The sequence below is a fragment of the Tenrec ecaudatus genome, chromosome 5, assembly GCF_050624435.1.
Source record: "Tenrec ecaudatus isolate mTenEca1 chromosome 5, mTenEca1.hap1, whole genome shotgun sequence".
NCBI lineage: Eukaryota > Metazoa > Chordata > Mammalia > Afrosoricida > Tenrecidae > Tenrec > Tenrec ecaudatus.
In genome coordinates, this window is record NC_134534.1 from 51,399,838 (window position 1) to 51,420,725 (window position 20,888).

General features: G+C 39.2%; 1 protein-coding gene and 1 non-coding gene across 2 annotated transcripts in view; one reads left to right on the top strand and one right to left on the bottom strand.

Moving 5' to 3' along the window:
• The window catches only part of CNBD1 (cyclic nucleotide binding domain containing 1), a 308,432-nt gene that overhangs the window by 132,258 nt on the left and 155,286 nt on the right, over positions 1 to 20,888 (bottom strand). The window lies entirely within an intron of this gene.
• LOC142449701 (small nucleolar RNA SNORA48) lies at positions 16,805 to 16,948 on the top strand. Its single transcript, XR_012784820.1, has one exon. It is a non-coding gene; the product is annotated as a small nucleolar RNA SNORA48 (small nucleolar RNA).

A 20,888-nucleotide genomic window follows, 5' to 3' on the forward strand; every position in this document is an offset into this window, starting at 1 on the left:
GGTCAGTCCTAGCCAAGCACAGATCGTGGCTCAGGACTATGTGGAGAAGACTAAGAACCAAAAAGAACTTCCCACTGACCTAAATGTAGTGCCACCTTCAAGGACATCGTGCTTGGTAAAGTAAAAGGGAAACCCCCCAAAAAAGGAAATCTCTGGACTGTAGAGATTGACACAGGAATGCAAACATCGGTTCCAATATAAAGGCAATTGTGAGGAGAGTGTCAAACTGGGCAGCGTCTCATTCTGCGGTATGGAGTCACTGGAGTCCAAGCCCACTCAAGGGTCCCTAACAATTGCTGCTGTTGGCCTGTCGGCTGGTCAGTGCAAGGCACCGTAAAAATGAAGTACTAGAACAGAAGGCAGTTGGGATACAGTTGGTCTTAGAACAGGAACAGTGGTTACAGGATAAGCACCTCATGTTTACATATTCTACAGACACTTATGAACAAGTGAACACAGTCACACAGCCTCTCCCAGTGCCTTTGAAGGGGCTCATACAAGTCAGTAACAGACCTGCAGCTTCAACTGCATCAATAAGGGGGAAAAAAAGGGAACAATAAGAAAACAGTGTTCAGTAACCCAGCTAGATTAGAATCAGAAGATTTGGAATGATAAGCGGGAAAAATAAAAGAAAAAAACAATCAAAAGAACAAAGGACAGAAAGTTAAGTAAAATTATGAACCTGAATCCAAAAGCTCATACTTACAATTCACAAATAAAACTAAAATTAAAAGTGAATCATCAGTTTGGAGCAGACTATCTGGGAATCGAATACACTTGGTATATAGTTAAATCTGTTTGACTTTGATGAGAATCACTTTATTTTTCCAGGGCTGGCAAAGTATGCCTTTGACTGGGCACACTCATAAAATGTTTCTATTGCTCACTATGAGTGAAAAATGTGTGACTTTTCCTTCTCTGAAAGGTTTCTGCCTTACCTAGATTCTGGCTTTCACAGGTGTGAAACAGGTGTAGCCAACCTACAACACCCAGCAAAGACTACTTCCCGCACAACCGGACACATCAGGGACTCCTCAGGAAGCCCAACAATTTGCGGTCATGTGTTGGCTTTAGGTTTAGAGATCCATGAGCATCTTCAAAACTTGCACAGATAAAGATGTCTGAGCTAAACCTTAGTGAGACAGAAAATCCCCGCTAAAGGACCATTTAAAAGACTTATACTTGCATAATCTTGGAATTCCCTAATAGTTTTTAAAACGTCATTATGGCAGTTAAATTTTTAATCCTGTTTTTAAAAGGTTATTTTCCCCACAAGATGTTATTTTTAAAATATATTTATTCTGAGCTCTTGTAGGTTTTCAAGCAACTCACCGTGATTTTATTTTCTTAAGGTGTATTATATTCTTGAAATTTTTCACGGATCATTAATCATTAATATGCACATCACCTTCTGTCTGACTTCTCATTTGTATTGTCTAATCAGTCAAGGATAAATGCTCAGAATAACAATTGAATCTGCTTGATCATTCACATGCGCATTCATGTGACAAATCTTGATTATTGTCAGTTTTCCAAAATTTGGATTTGGTACTCATGAAATGCAGACATCCGAAACAGAGACTGAATTGGGTCATTTTGCTAGTCCTATGTACAGTCCATACTGAAATGCAACTTCTACTCATTTTTTTAAAACTAAACAGCAACAACAAATGACAAAAAGCCCATTTTGTTTAAAAATAATAGATGTTTCTGATTATCTGCCTCCTTCTCTTTTTATTTGTGAAGGATGGTTGGACTTTTTTTGATAAATATGTACTTCAATATGTCACATCTTCCTTTTGATCCATAAGGAGCTAATTAAAAACATAATTAAATAATCTGCCTCCTTGGAGTTTAGAAAAGAGGAATGGCTGAATCAGAAATCGAGTTTCAAATAGCTTAAGGTATATATGTATTTGGAAGCTAACCCCAAACTAGGAAATTGTAAGAATCTTCCGAGCATTCCTGGACAACTTTCATACACTCATTCCCTAAGATCTGAGTGATTAACAATTGGAACATCAACAAAACCGGACTATAAAAGAATTTTCAACATCATTCGAAAGCTCTCTGTAATCATCTGTTTTGAAGCCTCTCAACAGTAGTAAATAGGATAATCATGGATTACTGAAATACAGTGAAGTTTTGAAATAATTTTTATTAAAATTTCCTGTATTGCTTGCACTTAGACATTTGTAAGAGCTGCTTTTCAAAGATGAAAATTTGATGAGATGGATTTCTTTGTGAGAGAAGTTGACAGGTAATTTTGGTAGGTTGGGAATCTTAATTCTTCTGAACTTAATCACCCTATTATTCTTGTTTTGTGCTCAGAAGTATATGAGGTGAGAAACAGCTTCTACCTACATTTTGAGTTTTCTAGGTCAGCCAAAACAAGATACTTTCCTACTGAACCAGTCACTCAGAAATTTATTACACACAAATTAAAATATTTATATGTAATCGCTGTCAAGTCCTTTTCTCAAAGGTGTGTGAGTGGTGGAAACACCTAGAGATTAGATACTAGATTGGTGGTTTGAACCTACCAAGCAGCACCATGAAAGAAAGGGCTGGTGGTATTTCTAGAAAGACTGCAACCAAGAAATGTGTTGAGCCAAGAAAGACAAAGAAGGTCTACTCTGTACCACTTGAGATTCCCATGCGTCAGAACCAATTCAAACCAATAGGTTTCCCTTTTCCTTTGTTTTGGTGAGTTGCTATTCTACCGGTTGGGGTAAACCAAAGAAGACAGCTAGGGTCCTGACCTTCCACAAAATAATATTCAGAAAGGAAGTCAGACATTAACTAAAAGTAGCCTGCTTGTGTGGCCATGTTATAAGACACAATGTGAGTCTTCTATGTAAAATATTAGAGGTGTACAATCTAGTCTAAGCTCTCCTATTGGTGTAGTGGTTACACGTTGGGCTGTAATCCACCTGGTCAGCAGTTTGACCCCACCAGTGGCTTTATGGGAGAAAGACTGGGCTTTCTATGCCCGTCAACAGTTACCATTTCAGAAACTCATAGGGGGTTGCTATGATTCGGTATTGACTCGCTGGCAGTCAGTTTGGCTTTCTAAGAGAGAAAAATATTCCCCAGAGATGATAGCATTTAAATAGACACTTAAAGAAAAGTTGTGCAGAGGGTGTGAAAGAGGGTATCAGTGTTCTAGGATGAAGCAATTACTTGCCCAAAGAGCGAGAATCAAACAAGCAAAAAACACTTGGTGCAAAATGCTCAGATTTCAGAGAGTACAGTAAGAAAATTAGCAATGGCCAGATCCTAGATAGCCTGGTAAACTCTGGCAAGGATTTTACACTTCATCATGTGGAAAGGTGAACCCATCCAAAGGCTCTATTCAGAGAAGCACCTAAGCAGATTTACATTTTGAATGATTACTCTGACTAAGCAGCGGAGAATGGATTGGAGTGTTGTGATGCTAATGCACTGAGATCAATTAGAGGCTATTATTGAAAATTATATAATGAACAATTTCATCTAGCGGGGCAATTTTTAAAATGACTTTGGAATATATTTAGCAAACCTGATGGGTCAAGCCAAAGGCACCACCCTTAATGTCAGGAGTCAATTAGTCCTACAAGGATACCGCTGGCATCACTGGTGTCAGGACGTTAGGACTTTATTTGTCAAGATGAGGAAGTAGTTTAACACGTGTCTAGTCCAAAATAATCTATTTACTGTTTTGTAAAGTACTCAGCTGCTAACCAAAAGAATTTAACAATGAAATTCAGCGACTGCTGCTTCCAGGAGCATTGATTGTGGATTCAAGCAAAACAAAGTCTTTGACAACTTCAGTCTTTTCTCCATTTATCATGATGTTAGCTGCTGGCTTAGTTGTGAGAAGTTTGGTTTTCTTGACACTGAGTAGTGTAATCCATACTGAAGACTACAATCCTTGATCTCCATCAGCAAGTGCTTCCAGTCCTCCTCACTTTCGGCAAGCAAGGTTTTGTCTTCCATGGATATACACATGCATAAGAAGCCCCCCTCCAATCCTGATACCATATTTCTTTATATATAATCCAGTTTGGCTGATGACTTGCTGAGCATACAGACTGAGTAAGTAGGACGTGCTCTTAGGCGAGAGCAGTCGCTGGAGAAAGACATCAAGCTTGGGAAAGTAGAGGGGCAGGGAAAAGAGGGGGGCCACGGCAAGACGGATTGACACCGTGGCTGCCACATGGCTCACAGAGAAGACTAATTATGAGAACGGTGCAGACGGCCAGTATTTCAGTCTGTTGAACAGGAGGTTGGTATGAGTTGGAATTAGCTCAATGGAACCGAACAACAGCAAGAACCACCAAGAGAAGACCCGCCCCATAGAGGAAAGCTGCGGTGATTGGTCATCAGTGGACACTGGTATTGTCAAAGTGCTAGCCAGACCCATTAAAGTGAAAAACACCTTTTTTTATAACCCTTTTTCCTTCAAAACCATTTGAGTGGGAGCTAATTCAGGTATCATAGTTCAATCACATCACGCAGTATTGCACAACTGCTAGCACAATGAGTTTCAAAACATTTCTTTTCCTTCTTGAACTCTTGAGGAATACTGCCCCCACTTGCTGCCTCCATCGGTTCGTCAATCCTGGGCTTCATATTCCAAAACACATACAACGAAAAATTAAGAGGGCTTCCCACAACGACAAAGTACAGCTTAATACACTCTTGGTTGTTTTGTGTCATAAAGTCGATTCTGATTCACAGTGACTCTATAGGACGGAGAACTTCACTATAAAGTTTTTTTTTATCTTTACAGGAGTAGATTTTAATGCCTTTTATCTTGAAGAGGGGTTGATGTGGCCTAAGAACTGACTCCTCTATAGGCAGACAAATGCCTAACCATTGCGCCACCAGGCTTAGACACTTTGCTGAGAATATGTTGTATCCTTTAAATATTAGTCATAAAAAGCTATATCCTTATATTTTACTAAGTTAGTTCTAACAATATCATTGTTTATGGGGAAATATATACATTAGATAACAAAGCCATAAACCGTCAACTGTATCAGATATACATAGATATTGATAGAGAGCTATCCTGGTTTACCAGTGTGGGTAATAACTAAACTACTTCAATTGGAAGCTTGAAGAAGCAGACATTTATTTCCTTGTAGTACAGGCTGCTGCACATCCCACTTCAGGGTGCAAGCTCTCTAGGGAGAGCTGTGTTTCCGTCTGCGTGGAGGGAAAGCCCTGTCATTCCTCCTTTGGTTTCCCGGTTCTTGGGGAGCTCCACATAAACTGTCCTCTTTCCTTCCCCATCTCAGACCCTTTGCCTGTTGAACCTCTTCTCTCTTAAAAGAGATTTACCCCACTACTAATAACACAACACAGACAACCCATTCCCAAATGGGATTCTAACCATAAGAATAGAGGTGGGGATTTACAACACAGAGTTACACAGTTATGAACATATTTCAAGAAATTGCAAATATGAAATATTGACTTTTTTAAGATTGATAAGAAAAATGACCACACAGAGGTAATCTTTTGGGTGTTAAATAAAAGACAAAAACTAAAACGTTGTTACGTAAAAGACCAAAACTAAAATGTTGTTAAGTAAAAGACGAAACTAAAATGTTGCATGAGATTTATTGTCAATTATGTATTTCATGGCCTACTTATCAGGAAATATACTTTATTAAATGTTTTCATCAGGTGACAATTAATGCATTTCTTTTAATTAGAAAATACAATTCAGGGTTTCTACTGACCAAAAGAAAAAACCTAACAGAACCATGTTTACCATACTGACATGAAATCATTCCAAACATGACAGCATGAAATGGTGGCTTTGAATGTACTGAAAATGTAAAGAAGGGCAGTGAGCCATAAAACAAGAACTAACAGAGTCGCCTATTGTACAGAGGAAAGATCATCTCCGCGCTACAGCATGGAAAGTGGAACGAACCCTCGATAGGAAACAGCTGAGAGGTAAAGGTGACCGATGCTTACAGAGCAAACGACTGCAGAGGGGAAATGCAGAACAGGAGAAATACAGTGATTTGTGAAGAAAACCCACTGACTATTTGATCTATGAACATTTTAATCTAGGCTGAAAAATGAACTACCTGTAAGATTGGTGAGAAAGTCTCCAAATCTTGGAACTCACTCAGGGCTATGAGTAATTCCTGGCCCCAAGAGACAGAGGCCTTAGAATACACAGAGCAATGGACAGAAGACTAACCCACTGCTTCCGCATTCAAAACCCCAACTCACTGTCCTTGAGTCAATGCTGACTCATAACTGGCCTATAGGACTTTGTGACTGATATGTCCCCATGCAGTTTCAGAGACTAATTTATAGGAGTCGAAGCCCCATTTTCGCCTGAGGAACTGCCAGTGGCCTCCAACTTCAGACCGTGCAGGTAGCAGCCTAACACGCAACCACTGTTCCACTAGAGCTCCTTCCTTCTGCTTAAGCAGGAAAATAATGAACCTTGACTAAATTCTACTCTGATCCTGTCGACCCATGCCCAAAATGAATGCGTAAAAGTGTCAAGGTGTTTTAAAAACAAAACCATAACTAATCCTAGAACAAAAGGTCAGAAAAGATACTTGCAGTGCAAAAAGTCAACGCTCTATAAGAGAAATTCACTGCAACTTGCAAATAATCAAAAGTGAGTAGAGATGCTCGTGCTGATAGAACTGCAAGGATAAATACCATATATACTCTTGTATAAGCTGAGTTCTACAGCACATTTTTAATGCAGTTTTTGTGGTAAAATTAGGTGCATGGGCTGATATTTAGGTCAGCTTATCATTGCGGATATATGGTAGAAAATCTAAAGTGATTTAAATGTTCTCTTGTCAACAATAGAAAAAAATATACCTAATATCATTAAGGTCATACAAGCTTTGAACAACTTGACTTAATTGGTATTTATAGGAAAAAAGTTATCCAACAAAAGTAAAATACACATTCCTTTCCAATGTACAAAGAACATTTACCCAATTAGATCATTTCTGCGCCAAAAGCAAATATCAACATATTTTAAAAGATTTATATTATACAAAGTATGTTCACAGAACAGAATAACATTAAAGTCAATAATATAAAGATCTTTGGGAAATCTCAAATATAGTTTAAACTTAACTAGTACCTTTCTATATAACTCATACATCAAATAAAAATTAAAAGGAAATTAGCAAATATTTTGAACTAAATAAAGTTGAAAAGATAATACTGCAATTCACTTGGAGCAGCTAACATAACACAGAGAGGGAAATGTACCATTCATGTCTCTATGAGAAAACAGAAAGGTCTCATGTCAATTACCTCAGCCTCCATCTAAATAACACAGAACAAGAACAGAACTAAATCCAACAAAAGCAGAAGAAAGGAAATATTAAAGATCAGAGATTAGAAGAAAGAAAACAGAGAACTGTCGGGACATTAATGCATCAAAAGATGGTTCTTTGCAATAGAGAAATCAGCGTGGCTGGCCAAAATCCCAACTGCGTGGACACCCCACCCCTCCCAGAAGAATGCACTACAGAGAACAGCACTGCAGCTACAGCTCAGGGAGAGGAGTGTGTCTGATCAGAGCACACAGGAGCAAATGAAGGGGGAAGGAGGGAGAGGGTGGAACACATCCTGGCCCACCAAGTCATGAGGACAATATTCCTGCTCAGAGCACCCAATGCACAGAGAGGACCATAGGGCTGGCCCCACCAAGAGACAAGATGTCCCTCACTGACCCACAGTACTACACGGAACAACATTGGAGGAAGAGTGCAGGAAATGTGCCTGATCTGACCCCACCACACTGGCACAAAATGCTAAAGGCATGCAACAGAGCAGCAAGAGGAGCAAAGCAATGATGTCCCCAGAGAATACCAAAAATAGCCAGGGCTCTATCATACTCCACAGGAAACACGGCTAAGGTCAGCAAACAGACCTAGAACTATTTATAGGCTTTTCTTTTTTGGTGTTGTTTTGTTGTTGTTGTTGTTTGTGGGGTTTTTTTGTTTTCTCTTGCTTTGTTTTGCTCTGCCTTGTTTTTGCACTTATTATTGTCTCTGCATGTCTATATAGATAAGATAGGTGGGATAACCAACCCAGAGGAGAAAACAACAGGACTGACAGTGACAGGGGGACATGGGAGAAGTGGAGGCAGGGGGAAGGAAGTGGGTGTTAACAAACTCAGGGACAAGGGAACAACAAAGGATCTAAAATCAATGGCAAGGAGGGTGTAGGATACCTGGTAGGGCTTGATCAAGAGCAATGTAACCTGTAACTGAGAAGAATTACTGAAACCTGAAGGAAGGCCAAACATCATAGTGGGACAAGAGGAAAGTAAAAGGCAATAGAGGGAAAAAACTAGGAGGCAAAGGGCATTCATAGATGTCTAAATATAGGCATGTACATATAGAAATATATTTATATATAATTATAGGGAAAGAGATCAATGTACACATATTTATATGTTAAGTATCAAAGTACAGATGGACATTGGGCCTCTACTCAAGTGCTCCCTCAAAGCACTTTATTCTAAGAACCTGGCATTCTATGATCACTTCCCCAACGTGATTGCTGAAGACAAAGTGGGTGAATAAGCAAATGTGGTGAAGAAAGCTGATGGTGTCCAGCTATCAAAAGATATACCATCTGAATTCTTAAAGGTTTGAAGAAAACAAGCGGCCATCTAGCTCAAAAGCAACAAAGTCCACATGGAAGAAGCACACCAGTCTGTGCGATCATGAGGTGTTGACGGGATCAGGTATTGGGCATCAAAGACCCAGAAAAGAAATCATATCAATGTGAATGAGGGGGAGTGAAGAGTGGTGACCTAAAACCCATCTGTAGACAATTGGACATCCCCTTACAGAAGGGTCGCAAGAAAGAGATGAGCCAGTCAGGGTGCAGTATAGCACCGATGAAACATACAACTTTCCTCTAGTTATTTAATGCTTCTCTCCCCCTCTATGATGACCCAAATTCTACTTTACAAATCTGGATAGACCAGAGCATGTACATGGGTACAGGTAAGAACTGGAAACACAGGGAATCCAGGACAGATAAACCCCTCAGGACCAATAATGATAGTAGTGATACCAGGAGGGTAAGGAGAAGGTGGGGGGAGAAAATGGGAAATGATTACAAGGATCTACATATAACCCACTCCCTGGGGTACGGACAACAGAAAAGTGGGTGAAGGGAGATATCAGTCAGTGTAAGGCATGAAAAAATTATAATAATTTGTAAATTATCAAGGGTTCAAGAGGGAGGGTTCATGAGAGAGGAAAGAAAATAAGAAGCTGCTACCAAGGGCTTTACTAGAAAGTAAATGTTTTGAAAGTGATGAGGCAATATATGTACAAATGTGATTGACATATATGTATAAATGTGATTAACACAACGGATGGATGGATTGTGATAAGAGCTCTTGGAGCCCTCAATAAAATGAAGTGTGTTTTTTTTAAAAAGATGGTTCTTTGAAAACATCATTAATACTCACAAACCTGAAAGTGGACTGAGCAGAAAGACTAAACAAGAAATCCCTGCTTAACATTAGGAACAATAGAAAACATATCACTAAAGCATATATTGAAAGAAAAGGGGATATTTTGAGCCACCTTAATCCAAAAATCTTAACAAATTATATGAAATGAACAGATCGCTTGAAGTAGACAATACTTAGAGCTCATGCATGGATGGATGGTTTGTACGGTCCACTAACTAAAGAGAGATCAAACCTTAGATTCCCAAGGTACCCCGTGAAACTCTGGGAAGCTTTTCATATGTTTGTTATCATGACTGTGCTGACGCATACAAATGTCAAATTTTATCACATTGTGTCCATATGTGCAACTTATTGTATGTCAATTTAAACTCATAAAACTTGTTTTTAATTAAGGAATAGCTATGATGGTACAAAATTCAGAGCTAGCTCTTTTGATTTCTCTCCCTCAAACAAGAAAAACCAAGGCGAAAAGGGAGGGTGGTGTCAAGCGATCAGACTGCATCACACTCCTCGGGGACTACGGTGGATGGAAGGTTACGGACAGGTACTAAAGTCTGAGTAAAAAATCTAACTCAAAGTCATCTCAGAAGCGGCAGCTATAGAAGAGGAAATGACCTGTGTGCTCTGTAGAACTCATAAGAGCCTCCAAACTTGTCGATGGTAAAATGAAATGAGATAAAAAAGAAGTTGCAAATACTAGGATAAACTGAAAGTCTCTATACAGCTAAACTACTCCCTAACAACACCCCTTATGATCATGGGCACAAAGCAAACACAGACAGCCTGAGAAATGCACATCCCTCCCCCATTTCCCTTCTTTTCCAAGCTATTGGTCTCAGTGGGTTGATGAGTGAGTTTCTTTGCTAAATAAATTTAAGCTCTAAACGCTACAGGAACATCTTTCTACTGTGATATTTGTGCCTGAATTATAGCTGTTATCTTAAATTAATGTTTTTCTTCCCTATATAATAAAATATATGCTAACTTAAAGCTCATGTCACTTCTAGAAATATTTTATGACATTTATAAATGTTTACGGTAGTCATTGTATAAATAAAATGTGAAACATCATCATGAAATACTGAATATATTGTTCCTGCCTAGAATGGAAACTAGGGTATGCATGGAATGAAAAAGAAATCATTATTATAAAAGACAACACGGACAATAATAAGCTGTTAGATATCCTTTTTGAGAAATATTTTCAGACTGCTATAAAGTAGTGACTGAATGGAAGCAAATTTATGCTCAAAATGTAAGATAGGTATTTGAAGATACAAGTAAAATAGATCTGTACAATGAGTTTGTTTTTTTCCAATGACAAATGATTCACCTTTAAAATACAATACACCGTTAACTTTTTCTCCACCCTATCCTTTTTTTCCACCCTATCTTTTTTCAAGTAATATAGTAACTCATATGTTTTGCATTTTATGCATTTCTTGCAGTCTCGTATATGCCTGACTTCTATTTCGGTACAAATGATTCTGACATATGTGTTTTCACTTCTTGCTTTTTTCTCTGAACCTTCCGTAAGTGACATTGGCCTCATGATGTTCTCAAACAGGCTGTGTCTGAGATACCAGCGTTGTACGTAAGGTAACCAGGGATCAAAAGAGGCTCAGTAAAAGCAATCATCCCTAGCAAGATTCTTAACTCCCTTATTTATTTCCATGACAGAACATCTTCTCATTTAAATACTTCCTGATGTTAGTCTGGGTTCTCCAGAGAAGCAAACCTGGTGGTGTAATTGTATAGAATGAGATTCATATCAAGACAAGCCTCACACAGTTGTAGTTATGGGTAAATCCATCCCACTTGAAGTCCATGAGTCAGATGTAAACTGAAGATGTCTCCCAATTCCTGTGCCTTCAGGGGCTGACAAACAGTAAGCAGGAAAAACGAACAGGAAAGCAACAGGCTGGTGGATGATGCGCTGAAAGAATCCAAGATCAGCCTAATGAATCCAACATCAGGAGTCCACTGATGCTCCTGGGATCAGCAGTAGATATAATATTAGGTCGACAAGCCAGATGTGGGGGACCCAAATCCAGCAGCAGGAATGAGCTAGCTTCCACATCTTCTCACTTTCTACAGACCGCAGGGCACTCTCTGAATGATACCTCCTTCAATTATAGCAGGGCTGTGATCAGTCCTGGGGCACAGTGGGTTAAGCCTAAATCACCAGCAACTCTGGGGGAGAAAGAGAAGGCTTTTGCTCTGTAAAGAGTTACAGACTGGAACACCGGTGGGGGCAGTGTTGCTTCGAGTCCTCTAGGGCACTCTGAGTCCCCAGCCACTCAGTGACAGTGAGTTTTGTTCTCCTCGCAGCTGCTGGACTGCTTGCAGAAGACCCCATTGTGGAGTTGACTATACTATGCCTTATCATGGCCTACCCAGGTTGACATAAAACAGAGCCCAAGCATAGATTTTCTGTTTAACGTTCTGTTATCCTCCATCACAATATAAGCTAAAGGGAAGAGCTGTATGAGGTGATGTGCTATGAACTGGAATTTGGAAGATGCTCAATAAATACTTGCTGGAAAAAAAATTAATTATTTTACTTTCCCCCCAAGCTAATTCAATTTAATATTGTTCTCCAATGACTTTCAAGCCCCTAACAATTAATTTGCTTAAAGCTAGTGAATTTGCTTTCCATGTCTGCCTTACTACATGGCATTGCACATCTTCTCTGTACAACCATTATCCAAATGCAACTATCAAAGCTCAGGCCATATCAGCCAACCCACATTTCCCATTTACCCAAAATTAACCTACATTACAAAAGTGATTATGATTATTTTTATAATATTTACAAGTTTCCTGCTGCTCAAAATTTTATAACTGGGTATGAATGTAACATGATCAATTTGTAAAGGAATATGAATTGCACTAATCTCTTAGTTATTGTTTACAAAAGGAAAGCTAGCACCTCAGATTCATAAGGAAGTTTTGAGTGCCTGGTGTTTTATGTATCATAAAATATGTGATATAAATGATCATTTATTTAAAAAAGCACCATGCTAATCTCTTTGTTTCAATAGCTTTACCAAAGGAAAGCCATTATCTTCAGCAGAGACTGATAGGCATTATCAATGCTGGATTTATTTACTGATATGTAAAACTTAAAACTATTCACAAATGCTATTAAAAGTAATATTCAATATTAAAATTCCTGTAGGGAAATACTTTCATTATTTTGAGGATGAAACTCAGCTCCCAATCTTTTCCCTGCATTGAAATAATTATTTTACAAAATAATTTTCAATGTTGTAAGATTTCTTAGCAAGAGATCACTCACTGGAAGTAGCAGAACCAGCCAAACAATTACAATTTGGATCATGATCATTATTTCCTACCCGTTGCCTTTTTTATTTTACTCCCACTTTATATCTCTTCTATTTTCTCTGTTCCCTTAAACTAAAAAATGAAGTGATAAAAATAGTTAACATTTGAATAGCACATTTAAATTTTAAAGCCCTTTCCCCTATATTGTCTCATTGTACATTAACAATAGCCTTGGGAATTTAAATAGATGATACTGCCTTATCATTTAGTTAAATAAATTAAGCCTCTGAGAGGAAAATAATACTGATAGTGGCTGACATTTTGAACATATTTTTGTTCAACACTTGCTTCCCCGCTCTCTCAGCCGCACTAGAGCAGCAGAAATGGACCGCATATCAAGGATTTGTTTGTCCTCGTGGCTTAATGGGTTCTGGGGCCTCTGGACTCGGAGGAACTCAATATTTGTCAGTTAAAGAAACAAAACATATCTGTAATCTCAAGTATAGATGAAGTGAGTATAGATGAAGTGAGTTTCCCAAAGAAATTCTTGTCGGTCTTCCTTGGCTACCCCTGATGGATGAGCAGGTTAATTATGATGGGGAAAAAAATCCTCTTCTGAACTTTTTTTTTTAATACTTGTATTGGGGCCTCTTACATCTCATCACAATCCATACATTCATCCAGTGTGTCAAGCACATTTGCATCATCATGTTCAAAGCATTCTCTTCCCACCAGTCCCTGATACCAGCTCCCCATTTCACCCCACTCCTTCTTCTCCCGCCCTCGCTCACAAACCCTTGATAAGTCATAGATATTTATTTCCATATCTTATATCATCTTCCATCACCCCTCACCCATTTTTCTGTTCTTTGTCCCCCTGGAAGGGGATTGTAGTTTGATCTTTGTGATAGATTACACCTTTCTGTCCCCACCCTCCCCTAATCCTCCTAGTATTTCTATTCTCCTTGTTGGCCCTGAGGGGTTTATCTATCCTGGATTCCCTGTGTTGTGGGCTCTTATCTGTAACAGTGTGCATGCTCTGGTCTAATCTGATCTGTAAGGTAGAATTGAGGTCATGATAGTGGGGTGAAGGAAGCACCAAAGAACCAGAGGAAAGTTATGTGTTTCATCAGTGCCATACTACACCCTGACTGGCTCATCTCTTCCCTGTGACCCCTCTGTGAGGGGATGTCCAATTGTCTACAGATGGGCATTGGGTCTCCACTCTATGCCCACCCCCCAACCCCCATCATTCACCTTGGGTATGGTTTTGTTCTGGGTCTTAGATTCCTGATACCTGATCCCATTGACACCTCATGATCACACAGGCTGGTGTGCTTCTTCCATGTGGGCTTTGTTCCTTCTGAGTTAGATAGCCACTTGTTTATCTTGAAGACCCCAGATGCTATATCTTTTGATAGCCAGGCACCATCAGCTTTCCTCATCATATTTGCTGTGCACCCATTTTGTCTTCAGTGATTGTGTCAGCATCACAGAATGCCGGATTGTTAGAACAAAGTGTTCTTGTGCTAAGGGAGTATTTAAGTTGAGTCCCAATGTCCTTCTGCAACCTTAATTCTTAATATATTGATATGAGTATATAGTTTTAGCCCTTCTTGTTATATATAATATACATATTATATATATTCCTGTATTGAGGTCTTTACTAGGCCTGTAGAAATGTCCTTTGCCTCCTGATTCTTTCCTCCATTTTTACTTTCCTCTTGTCCCACCATCATGATCGGCCTTCATTCAGTTTTAGTAATTCCTCGCTGCTACATTGCCCTTGATTAATCCCCTCCTGGCATCCTACCACCTTATTTCCATTGATTTTAGTTCACTTGTTAAATATCAAATGAGAAGCAGATGCCCTCTTCAACAAGTGGTCCTTGAAAAATGGATAGCTACCTTCAGAGAAATGAAGCAAGACCCTTACCTCACTCCATGCACAAGAAGAAACTCAAGGTGGATCACAGAACTTGAGGTAAACCCCCAAACTATTAGGGCCATTAATGAGGGATTTGGGCCAAACCTGAGAACCTCGGCACAGGGAATACATTGGATATTGCAAATAGGGAAGGATACAAATACGGAGGAGTCACAAATTGACGAGTAGGATATACTGAAGATAAATCACCCATGTACATCGAAAGAATTCACCAAGAGAGTAATAAGAGAGCCCACCGACTGGGAAAACATCTTTAGCAATGACACCTCAGACAAAGGCCTTATTACTAAAATCTATAATATTTTGCAAGCTTATAATAAGAAAAAAATAACTGCCCACTAAGGAGGTGGGCAAAGGACATGAACAGAAATTCTCCAAGGGCAGAAATCCAAACGGCCAATAGACATAGGATAAAATGTTCCCAATCTTTAGTCATAAGAGAAATGCAGGTTAAAACAACTATGAGAGACCACCCAACTTCCTCAAAGATAGCCCACTTCAGAACACCAGAAAGTAAAAAGTGTTGGAGGGACCCTGGTGAGACAGGAACTCTCATCCACTGCTGGTGGACCTGTAGGTATGTACAGCCACTATGGACATTGATTTGGCGATATCTAAAACAGATGGAAATTGAGCTACCATACGACCCAGCAATCCCCCTACTGGGCACCTACCCAGAAGAGGCAAGTAACAGACCACGACCCGCTATCTGTGCCCCAGTGTGCATTGTGGCACAGTTTACAATCGCGAGGAGTTGGAAGCAACCCAAGTTTTCCTCTTCATAAATTTTCTGAACTTTTTCTCAATGCAATTTTCATTTTTTTTAAAATTGCTTTGTAATAAATCCCAGCAATTGTCTTGTGTCCTTAAAAGAAAAAACTCTATCAAGATTATCTGTCTTATACTAAAGATGCAAAACTAGGCTGAGGCATCTCCAGACTCATAGCTGCAGGGGTAGAAGAACCCATGATTAGCAAATCCCCCAGTCGGCTGACGGCTGCAGAGGCAAAGGAATGTAGGTCAGCATATGTGCATGGTGGCAGACTGTTGATGACTCCTTGGATTTGACAGGAGTATAGCAGGCTCAAGGTTCAACAACTGCAGGACTCATGATGAGCTAGATTCATGATCTCCAGCCAGCAAAAAACAAGCAAGTTTAGCAGAAATGTTCACCTATATTTGAACTGCATCCTACCCTAGAAATTTATCAGATCTCATCACATGTGACAACTATGTTTTAGCTACCCCTAATTGAGAATTAAGGTCCAGCCAAGTTGACACACAGCCTTAATTATCTCACGAATCTCCAAATTAACAGTCACATGCTGAGATGAGTTCTCTGTTTCATTGTCCTGGCCCAGCAGATCCTGTTGAAACCCACTGTTTTCACTGGGCTTGTTTTGTTTTAAGACAAACTAACAAGACCAAGACAGGTGTATTACTGAGGGAACTTCTCTGTAGCCATCCACTAATTAAAGAGATATCTTTACATAAGCTGTTGAGTTGTTTCCAACTCACAGTGACCCTGTAGGACAGAGTTAAACTACCTCCGTGGATTTCCAAGACTGTAACTCATTACTGGAGTCAAAAGCTTCATCCTTCTCCTGCAGAATGGCTGGTGGTTTTGAACTGCTCACCTTGCAGCAAGCATCTCAAAAATAACCCATTACAAAAACGGGTGCCTATATTAACGTATACATCTGTAGATGAACTAGGGCATATATGAACAGAAGCCACAGCAGCAGGGCGTTTTGACTTACTCTCGTATAAGGTGTTTTGGGGATGGGCTTCCTTATTTGGTTTGTTTCTTTTATGAGATGTTCACCTTCAGAAGATTCTTTCTGCTAAAAAGAGTCATTAGTTCTGAGCTGTTGCCATGCTACACAGGATGGGAATAAGATGCAACGCACTTCAGCATCAAAATGATTGACTACCCAGGAAAAAAGGTCTGTGAGCTGTTAGTTCCTGAAGGTATCACTAAACTGTAATGTAGCATATCTATTAATTAGCACAATGAATGCCTGAAAAGAGACAAGCAATTAGTGAATAAGTGTGTCATTTTCTTTGCTTTAAAAAAACACAGAATCCCCTGGCTATGGGCAAAGAGACACCTGATTAGTGGTGGCGCTCTGATATCAGTCAGGGGCAGAGCAGACTGGCAGCCCTTTGTTCATCCTACCTTGATGCCTAGATCGTGGCCAGAGCTGTTTCATGCCTAGGGCACATTAAAAGAAAAAAACCCCAGAAATTTGAATAAACTATATTTGTACCTTGACTCTCTTTGTGGATTGCAAGTCCCTCGGTTGGTTTAGAAAAATAATTTCATATTTTTACAACCCAATCTGCTAATAAGAGAGTTATCTTCAATTTAAAAGACATCATTAATAATAAAATGATTACTGCAATAACACATCTGATTCTTTGTAGTAAAATCAACTTTGTAATGTTTCTAGTTGAGACACCCTTCTTTTTTATTAAGTTTTTTAAAATCTTGTATTTTTCAATCAGTTATTATTAACAGAAAAATTTAGTCAAAAATAAGTCATCAGCAATGTGTTAAAATTAAAATAATGTTTGCATTAGTCAATTGATTTTTCTCCAGTGTTAGATATACCAAGTGCTAACTTTCCAACATCAAAATATAATACATAAATAAATGAAATGACCACTTTTATATTGATATACTACAATGTTACCATCACAATTTTTTCATAAATTATATCATCTGGATATTAGTACCAGGAATTTATTATTATTTCTTCCCATTTTCTGATCTAAAATGTCTGAGAACTAACTATTGCTCACAGTGAAGTAAGCTTTTCTACTCTTTACTGATTTAATTTCTTCCTGCTTTAAACTGCCAAACTGTGCAGAAGGAGACGCCTCCAAGAAAAGCCTGCAACCCTGTGGGCACAAAGGCCGTGGGTTGTGTCTGGCCATTCTCAGCACTTTTCAGCCATCTCCACGAAGGGCTCTCGCTCAGAGCAACTCTCCAAACACCTATGTCTGAAGCTGTTTTGTAATCTCATCCAATGCTTCTACCATCACATTTTTGCCACGGAATACTATCTTCAAGAGCACTACAATGTCCTGAGGAATCTAATAGACACTTTGCTGTGTTTGAACAATATATTTTATTTTATTATGTACTTAGAAGTGGATAGATACTTATGTTTGCTGAGTTATATGGTAAGTCTCATTGTTGAAATTCATGCATTATGTGAACCACTATACTTATTACTGTTTTAGCATTTATACAGCTTATCGAAATTAAAGTTACTAGTTGTTTTGAATTCTCTATGATTGCTGTTTTTGAAGGTCTCTATTGTTTGATGTGCAATAAATCCATGTTTTGGTTAATAATTTGTTACCATTATTTTTATCCTTTTCTTAAATAACAAGTCATGCAAGTTTTATAATGTGTTAGTCCTGATATTCTTCAACTTTATATCATCACTAACAAATGGAGGGAAAGTGCGGAGTGCTCATCATTATCAGGCTCATATTCCTACTACTAGTAGGGAAATCCCTGCAAGTTTTATTTCCCTGTGAAGACAGCTGTGCCCACGAACAAACCCCCTTGGCACAGCCCGGGGAGGGTAGGTGATGTGGATAACATACATGTCGTACATATAAAGGGTGGACTGTTTTCTATTCTCTTCGAGTGGTTTCTATTTCAGGTTACAGCGCATCAACCTCTCAAATCAGGACCATCACCCAGCATGTGGCATAGCAACAGGATGGAAGTAGATCCAGCCTCTGACTAGTAACGATCAAGCTTCCCATCAGCCTAAGATTCTCTCCTTGAGCTTGTTAGACAAGAGGCCTGTACAGTGGTGGACTATTTAAGACACTTCACTTGAGAATCCTGTTAGAGAAGTAAAACAGTAACCAAACCCAACAGGTATGAGTCATCAAATATGGTGATTATGTAATTTCATGGCAATTTGAAGCTATGTGATAGTTTGGGGTGGTACGCAACCTGCCAACCAGGTCGCAGCCTGATGGTGCCTCTGTGTAGGCATGATCTTCTCGTAAGGAGGCCTTGGGACACCCCCCCTCCTTCTCCCTCGGCCTTCACCTTCAGGCCAAATAGCCACCCTGAGACTTGCTAGAGCTGGGGAGATGCATCAACTGCCATTGGATTTCCAAGACTTTGCACGGACCAGCCGGTGACGTTTCTGCACTGACCACCATTGCTTGTGACTGCATGAGTCTGAAGAGGGACTTCTGGAGGAATACGGTGTTTTAGGACTTGAGATGGGCTGGGCTGGGACGTTTCCGATATATAATTACTTCATGATAGAAAGCTATTTCCTGCACATATAGGAGTGCCACTGGATTTGTTTCGCTAGCCAACCCTGATTAGCACATCAGATATACACCACTTGGTTGTGGCACCCAGAAGCCATGGCAGATAAGCGTTGGACTGAGAGCCCCAAGGTCAGTAAGGCAGACCCACTAGCAACACTGAGGGAAAGAGGCTAGGCTCCCTGCTTATGGAAGGAGCTGGGGCTTCAGAAAGCCTAGAGTCACTGTGAGTTGGAATAGACTGGACGGCCAGGGGTTTTATTTAGGCACCTGAGAATTTTATATCCATTTTCTACTGACGGTGCCAGTGATCAAATACTGCCCCCTATACTTCAATAGAATGCAATTCCTAGAGCTTTAATTGCATGTATTTGGTTATAATTTTCTGGCTCAAATCAAAACCAATATGAATGCAATTTTCATCTAGTTCAGGAACCTCCCACTTATTTGTTCAAGAAAGAGTGCCTTATTGATTTTACCATGCACGGACTCCACTACACATTCATATTCTGACTCTTAAAGGAACGTCTTTAAAGATTGCCTTTTGAGAAGAGTATAAAGTTCTTAATAATTTAAAAGATTCTGACGGTATTGATTTAACTTGTTGACAACATTGTTCTATAAGAATATGTTGTGAATTCAAGCACTTCATGAAACTTGACTACCATGTCAACTGCCCTAGCACCACAAATAAAATGATAGAGGATATTTATATCATTTGTCTCCTTTTTTTGATGATGTTGAAAGGTATTCTTATGATAAAAAATATTGCAAGCTAGATCCAAAGATACAAATCATTTTAAGATAAAAGTAGATGGTAGTTTTTCTGTCCCTGTTGATTTGGCATTGAGTCACTAACTGCAAGGCCAGCAGTTCAAATCCACCAGCTGCTCTGTGAGAAAAAGATACTATTGCTCCTGTAAAGATTTACATCCTGCTCCCATATTCCCAGTCTCAGAAGCCCTAGATACCATCACCATAATTCATAATCAACTCATTGGCAGGAGGTTTCTTATTTATTTGTTTGTTTGTTTGTTTGTTTGTTTGTTTCTAGTCTGTCATTTACCTTACATGAGCTGGGTTGTGTTCTTTAGAGAAGCAAAACCATTGAGCAAGAAAAGTCTTACAGAATTGTAAAAAAAATTCAAGTCCAGTTGAAGTCACCCTTCTCCTGATTCAAGGAAGTTGATAAACAGGAAGCAGAATGAGGAAGCAGAGTCACCGGAGGGCACAGACTGGTGGATGCCGAGGTCTGAGGTTGGCTGAATGAATCCACAACAATATTCTTAGTGGGGCTGTATTCTGCATGGTCAGCTATTCAAAGCCACCAGCTGCTCTGAGGAAGAAAAATGGAGCTCTGGTAGACAGTTACAGTCTCAGAGAAGAACAGGTGGTCACGATGAATTGCCATCAATTGATGGCAGTAAGTTTGTTTGTTTGTTTGGGCTTTTGATGATGTAATTCAAATACAAATTATCCTTCCATTTTCTTTATTCATTGTCTCACTTTCCCAGTAAAATAAGGCATTGAAAAGGCTCTAGCTAGGTCAGGTGTTTAGTAATCCTCACAATGACATCTTCACTCTTTAGTTCTTCAAGGAGTTCTTGAGCAGAAGGTTTTTCCAGAGCAATTTGTCATTTAATTTCTTAATGACTGCTTTCTTGCATCTTGATTATGGAGCCAATACAAGGAAATTCTTGACAATTATAGTAATTTTACATTTGTCACTGTTCAGTTGTGAGAAAATGTGGGTTTGTTACATCGAGTTGAAATCAAAAGTCCTCCTCGATTTCAGCAGGCATTCTCATGTCATTTGAATATCACAGATTGTTAACAAGCCTTGCTCCAATCCTGATG